Source organism: Sorex fumeus, unplaced genomic scaffold (genome assembly GCF_029834395.1).
Source record: "Sorex fumeus unplaced genomic scaffold, SorFum_2.1 ptg000087l, whole genome shotgun sequence".
Lineage (NCBI taxonomy): Eukaryota > Metazoa > Chordata > Mammalia > Eulipotyphla > Soricidae > Sorex > Sorex fumeus.
The window spans coordinates 5839291-5845112 of NW_026606144.1; the positions used below are offsets into that span (position 1 = coordinate 5839291).

Genomic DNA, 5822 nt, shown 5'->3' on the forward strand with positions numbered 1-5822 from the left:
AACCTGTGTTTCAGGAGTCGAGGTCCTGCATACTGCCAGAAGTGACCCCTGAGTGACCCTGGGTACGATACCTCCCCCCCCCAAAAAAAAAAGAAAAGAATGCAGATAATGTTTCTGTTTTTAAATACATATGGCTTTTAAACAAGGGAAGGCCAGAGAAATGGCTCAAAGGGCGAGTCGACCTGCTCTTCATGCTAAAGACCAGGTTTGCTCCCTGAGCACTGTGCATTGTGCCTCCCCCAAAGGGCAGGGGGGTCTTAGACAAGAGAAGAATGAGACCCTGAAATGTGGAGAAAAATGAAAGTTAAAGCCATTACTTAGATCCAACTTTGCATCAGAAAGACAAAAAATGGGAATTTTCTAACGTTATAGTCATGGAAAACATACCCTTTTGAGGCATCCTTGCCGATAACATGTAGAAGTGGCTGTTCCGCAGTCACACATTCCAACCATGTCTCAGGATCAACCCTACCTCCATTCATCTTAAAGGGAAAAAATATTCACAGCACATCCATCCAGAAACCCCATTCATTTTCAAAGTATCACAAAAGAAATAAAGGATATGACGCCACTACCGCAGCCCACGGTTGCCAGTGGACATGAGACAGGGTGGGCCCTGAAGGAACTGAGAGCTCGCGCCTGTTGGGGCTCCCGGGTCGGCCCGCCCGAAGAAATGAGTGGTGGATTGACCCCAAGTAAGAGCACTGTGTATGTATCCAACTTGCCTTTTTCCCTGACCAACAATGACTTATACTGGATATTCTCCAAGTGTAGCAAAGTTGTAAAGGTAACTCTAGTGAAAGATAAAGATACCAGGGAGAGTAAAGGGATAGCATTTATTTTGTTTTTGGATAAAGACTCTGCACAGAACTGCACCAGGTCAATAAATAGCAGTTATTTGGTAGAGTAATAAAAGCAAGTATTCCTACCGACAATGCAAGAGCAGCTGAGTTTATCAGAAGACGAAATTACTTTGATAAATCTAAGTGTTATGAATGTGGAGAAAATGGACACTTAAGTTATGCCTGTCCCAAAAATAAGCTTGGAGAACACGAACCTCCAAAGGAAAAAGAAAAAGAAGAAAAAGAAAATTCCTGAAACAGAAGAAGAAATTGAAGTAGAAGAGAGTGAAGATGAAGGTGAAGATCCTTCTCTTGACAGTCTTAGTCAGGCCATAGCTTTCCAGCAAGCCAAAATTGAAGAACAAAATAAATGGAAACCCAATTCAGGGGGCCAAAGTGATAGCACAGCGGGTAGGGTGTTTACCTTGCACGCAGCCGACCTGGGTTCGATTCCCAGCATCTCATATGGTCCCTCCTCGCCAGGAGTAGCCCCTGTGCATGGCTGGGTGTGACCCAAAAAGAAAAAAAAATTTAGGAAGTCCCTCAACATCAGATGATTCAAGACACCTGAGAATAAAGAAAAGCACGTATTTCAGTAATGGGGAAGAACTTAGTGATTAAAATTTATTATGTAAATATCATTAATTTTTTAAAAATATTGACAGCACCAGTTTATTTGGGCTAACAATGATTATTTTCAGTATTCAAGCATAAGAATATTTAATATCAAATATTTTTTATTCCATAAAGTTCATTGAAATTGAAAAATAATTATAAAGTCATTTTTCGGTCTTGCCTTATCAGAATAAAATTTTAAAATCAAGATACTATAATAACCATTAACCTTGAAACAGTTCGTTTGAATGAAAAAGAAAATACTGGCATAGTAATGTTATTGTCATCCCAAACAAAAGGATAGATACTAGGAATACTTTTTTTGAAACGTTATAAAACTTTATTCATGTCCAAATGGTTTACATGAGGACTTTTGAAATAAATATTTTAACAAGAAGTGCTTTTTTTTTTTAATTTTATTTATTTATTTATTTATTTTGCTTTTTGGGTCACACCCGGTGATGCTCAGGGGTTACTCCTGGCTCTGCACTCAGAAATCACTCCTGGCGGTGCTCAGGGGACCATATGGGATGCTGGGAATCGAACCCGGGTCGGCTTAATGCAAGGCAAACGCCCTACCCACTGTGCTATCTCTCCAGCCCTTTTTTAAAAATTTTTATTAGTGAAACACCATGAGGTACCGTTGTAAATTTACAAATTTTTGTGATTGGGTTTCAACCATACAGTGATCCTCCACCTACACCATTCCATCTCTCCACCAGTGCCCATTTTCCACCACCACTGATCACAGTATCCCTCCTATGCCCCATCCCCTCATCCACCCTGCCTCTGTGGCAGGGCATTCCCTTTTGTTCTCTCCTTTTGGGTGCTGTGGTTTGCAAAAGAGGCATTGAGTGGCAATCATGTTCGGTCTGTAGTCTTTTCAGCATGCATCTCCCATCCTGGGAGGATCCTCCCAACACCCTTTATTTGGTGCTCCCTTCTCTATCTGAGCTGCCTCCTCCCCTAGCATGTGCGGCTGGTCTCCAAGCCATGGAGTGAACCTCCTGGTAAAGAAGTGCTCTTTAAAACAAGCACTTTTTCAGGACAGAGAATTAGTACAGAAATGAAGGATTAACTGTACTTAAACATCAATTCAATCCCTAACACCACCAAGAGTGACCCTTGAACACAGTGACAGGAGTAAATCCTCAGTACCATCAGTTATGGCCCCAAAACAAAAATTAAAAGCAAACACTTCTTAAAAGCTGTGAAAAAGTTAAAGAATTTATTTTTATTCAATGATAATAACATTTTCAAGGAAAAAAAAATACAGAATAACATTCCACCAATAATTGCTGTAGCACTGTAACACTGTCCTCCCATTGTTCATCGGTTTGCTCAAGCAGACCCAGTAAGGTCTCCATTGTGAGACTTGTTACTGTGTTTGGCATATCGAAAACGATGCGGGTAGCTTACCAGGCTTTGCTGTGCAGGCAAGATACTCTCGGTAGCTTGCCGGGCTCTCCGAGAGGGACAGAAGAATGGAACTCGGGAAGGCCCAGTCGGCTGGGTTGGCCGCGTGCAAGGCAAACGTCCTACCCGCTGTGCTGTCTAATAACCTATGTTTGGGGGGTTTTTTGGTCCCCATCCCATGCCTGTAAATTCAGTACTGGGTAAGTTTGTATAAAGGTAAAAGGTAAAGGCCCTCCCGTTGATCGTCGATTTGCTCGAGCGGGCCCAGTAACGTCTCCATTGGAGACTTTGTTGTTACTGTGTCTGGCATATCGAATACTCTCGGTAGCTTGCCGGGCTCTCCGAGAGGGGCGGAGGAATCGAACTCGGGTCGGCCATGTTGGCCGCGTGTAAGGCGAACGCCCTACCTGCTGTGGGCTGGAGCGATAGCACAGCGGGTAGGGCGTTCGCCTTACAAGCGGCCAACATGGCCGACCTGAGTTCGATTCCTCCGCCCCTCTCGGAGAGCCCGGCAAGCTACCGAGAGTATTTGATATGCCAGACACAGTAACAAGTTTGTATAAACAACAAAATTAGACAAATACAAATTAAATTTTCCTTCCTGCCAGGAAATGGATATTGCCTCATAAATGAGCAATGAAATAACATTGCCTGGAGTCCTGATGGGTACAAATAGCACTTTGGGGGAAAATGAAATGTGTGGTTTCTCCAGCATCCACTTGGTCCAGGGCAGGATGCCAAGAACATGTGCCCATTTGGGACCCACGTTATGGGCCAGTGGGTCACTCAGAGGTTTGGATCTCCACTTTGCCTGTGGAAGACGCAAGTTCAATCCTTGGTACCTCATGATCCCAAGCATGGCTGGGTGTAGCCCAATAAACAGAAACACATTAAGAGGCAGGAGCGACATTACAGCAGGCAGAGCTCTTGCTTCAATCCCCAGCTCCACATATGGTCCCCCGAGCACCACCAGGAGTGGTCCCCAGGCGCAGAGCCAGAAGTCAGTCCTGAGCACCCCCGGGTGTGGCTCAGAAGCTAAACCAACAAACCCACATGAATGGGGCAGAGAGCGCGCAGGATTGCAGGAGAACTGCTCCCGATCCAGCCTTGGTCCCCGGACCACCAGCCTACCCCCGCCCACCGTATCTAGGGCCGGGGGGGGTACAGGGGGGGACCCTGGCACCACAGGACTGAGTGCCACCACGCCTTTGGGCCCTGGCATCATACTGCCTGCCAGTTGGCCGAGAATCACTAGGAAGGGCATTTGGGCATCCTGTGCACCGTTTGAGAACACTTCCTCCCTCACCCCGTAAAGAGTATTTGTTTACAGAAAGACACGTCCTGGTGTTTGATTTTACTGGGAAAGATTTAATTTTTCTAGTCTGTAAGAAAGGGACTGTTCCATGTGTGCATCACTGGATGAGGCCCTCGGCAGGCTCCCAGCACGGGCACCGGGACGAGGACGGCCAATGGGTCAGGGCTGGTGTGCACGAGCTTTTCACACGGGGTGCTGGGTTGATCCCTGGCACTGTGTAATCCCTGAGTGCTTCCAGGGTATCTCCAACCCCAGATCTCTGACCTAGGGAGGGTGTTGCACCGTCTGGTTGCCAGAGAGAGCTAGTAGGATACACGCCCCCAGTGGAGCACACAGATGCGGGTGCATCTGGCAGACTGGCCTCAGCATCACCCCTGGGAGTGGGCCACAGTGTTGTTTTTCCCGCCACGCAGACACCTGGGCTTGAAGCTGAGCTCGTGGTTCCGCCGCGAACAGCCCGGTTTATCCAATCACTCCGGAATTCTCGGGTTTGGATTCACAGATGTGGGCCTAGGATGAAGAGTCTGCGTTTCTAACAAGCTGCAGCTGAGGCCAAGGGCCACTGGCTCGCTGACCACGGTTTTAAATTAACAGGAGTTCAGACTAAGGTCAGCCAGCAATGGTGCCTGGTGAGTTTAATGAGTTTCACATTTTCAGTTTTTTCTGTTTTATTTTGCAGTGCTGGGGGTTGAACCCAGGGCTCCAGGCATGAGCCCTGCCGCCAAGCTGTATCCCAACCCTGAGCTTTACCCTCTAAGAAAATTTTTTTTATTGGGTTTGGGCCACATCTGGCAATGCTTGGGGATACTCCAAGTTCTGTGCTCAGGGGTCATTCCCAGCAGTTCTCGGAGGACCATACAGTGCTGGGAACTGAACACAGATTGGCTGCATGCAAAAGTAAGCGCCGACCCCTGGAGTATCTCTCCAGCTCCAATGTTTGCTTTTTTTTTTTTTTTTTTTTTTGCTTTTTTGGGTCACACCTGGCGATGCACAGTTACTCCTGGCTTTGCACTCAGGAATTACCCCTGGCGGTGCTTAGGGGACCATATGGGAAGCTGGGAACCAAACCCGGGTGGGCCGCGTGCAAGGTAAACGCCCTACCCGCTGTGCTATTGCTCCAACCCCCAATGTTTGCATTTTAAAGGACTGAAAAAGAATCGAAGGAGGGAAGGCTCGAGTGGCAGAGCACAGCCAGACATAGCTCCTATTAAAAAAAAAAATAGAAAAAAATTTCTCGGGGACAGAGTGATAGTTCAGCAGGTAAGGTGTTTGCATTGCATGTGCTGACCCTGGTTTGATCCCCAGCATCTCATATGGTCTTTGAGCACCACCAGGAGTGATTCCTGGGTGCAAAACCAGGAGTAAGTCCTGAGCACTGCTGTGTGTGACCAAAAGAAAACAAAAATCCTCATCACAAGAGGAAAAAAATGAATGGTTGAGATGCTGGATATTAAATAGACTTATTGTTTTATTAAATATTTAATAGATATTAAATAGACTTATTTGGGGGCTGGAGAGATAGCACAGCGGGGAACGCGTTTGCCTTGCACGCGGCCAGCCCAGGTTTGATTCCCAGCATCCCATATGGTCCCCTGAGTACCGCCAGGAGTAACCCTTGTGCATCGCCAGGTGTG

General features: G+C 46.6%; 1 pseudogene; it reads left to right on the forward strand.

The window, feature by feature from the left end:
* Positions 1-673: 673 nt before the first annotated feature.
* Positions 674-1463, forward strand: LOC130039541 (zinc finger CCHC-type and RNA-binding motif-containing protein 1-like; annotated as a pseudogene).
* The last annotated feature ends 4359 nt before the right edge of the window (positions 1464-5822 follow it).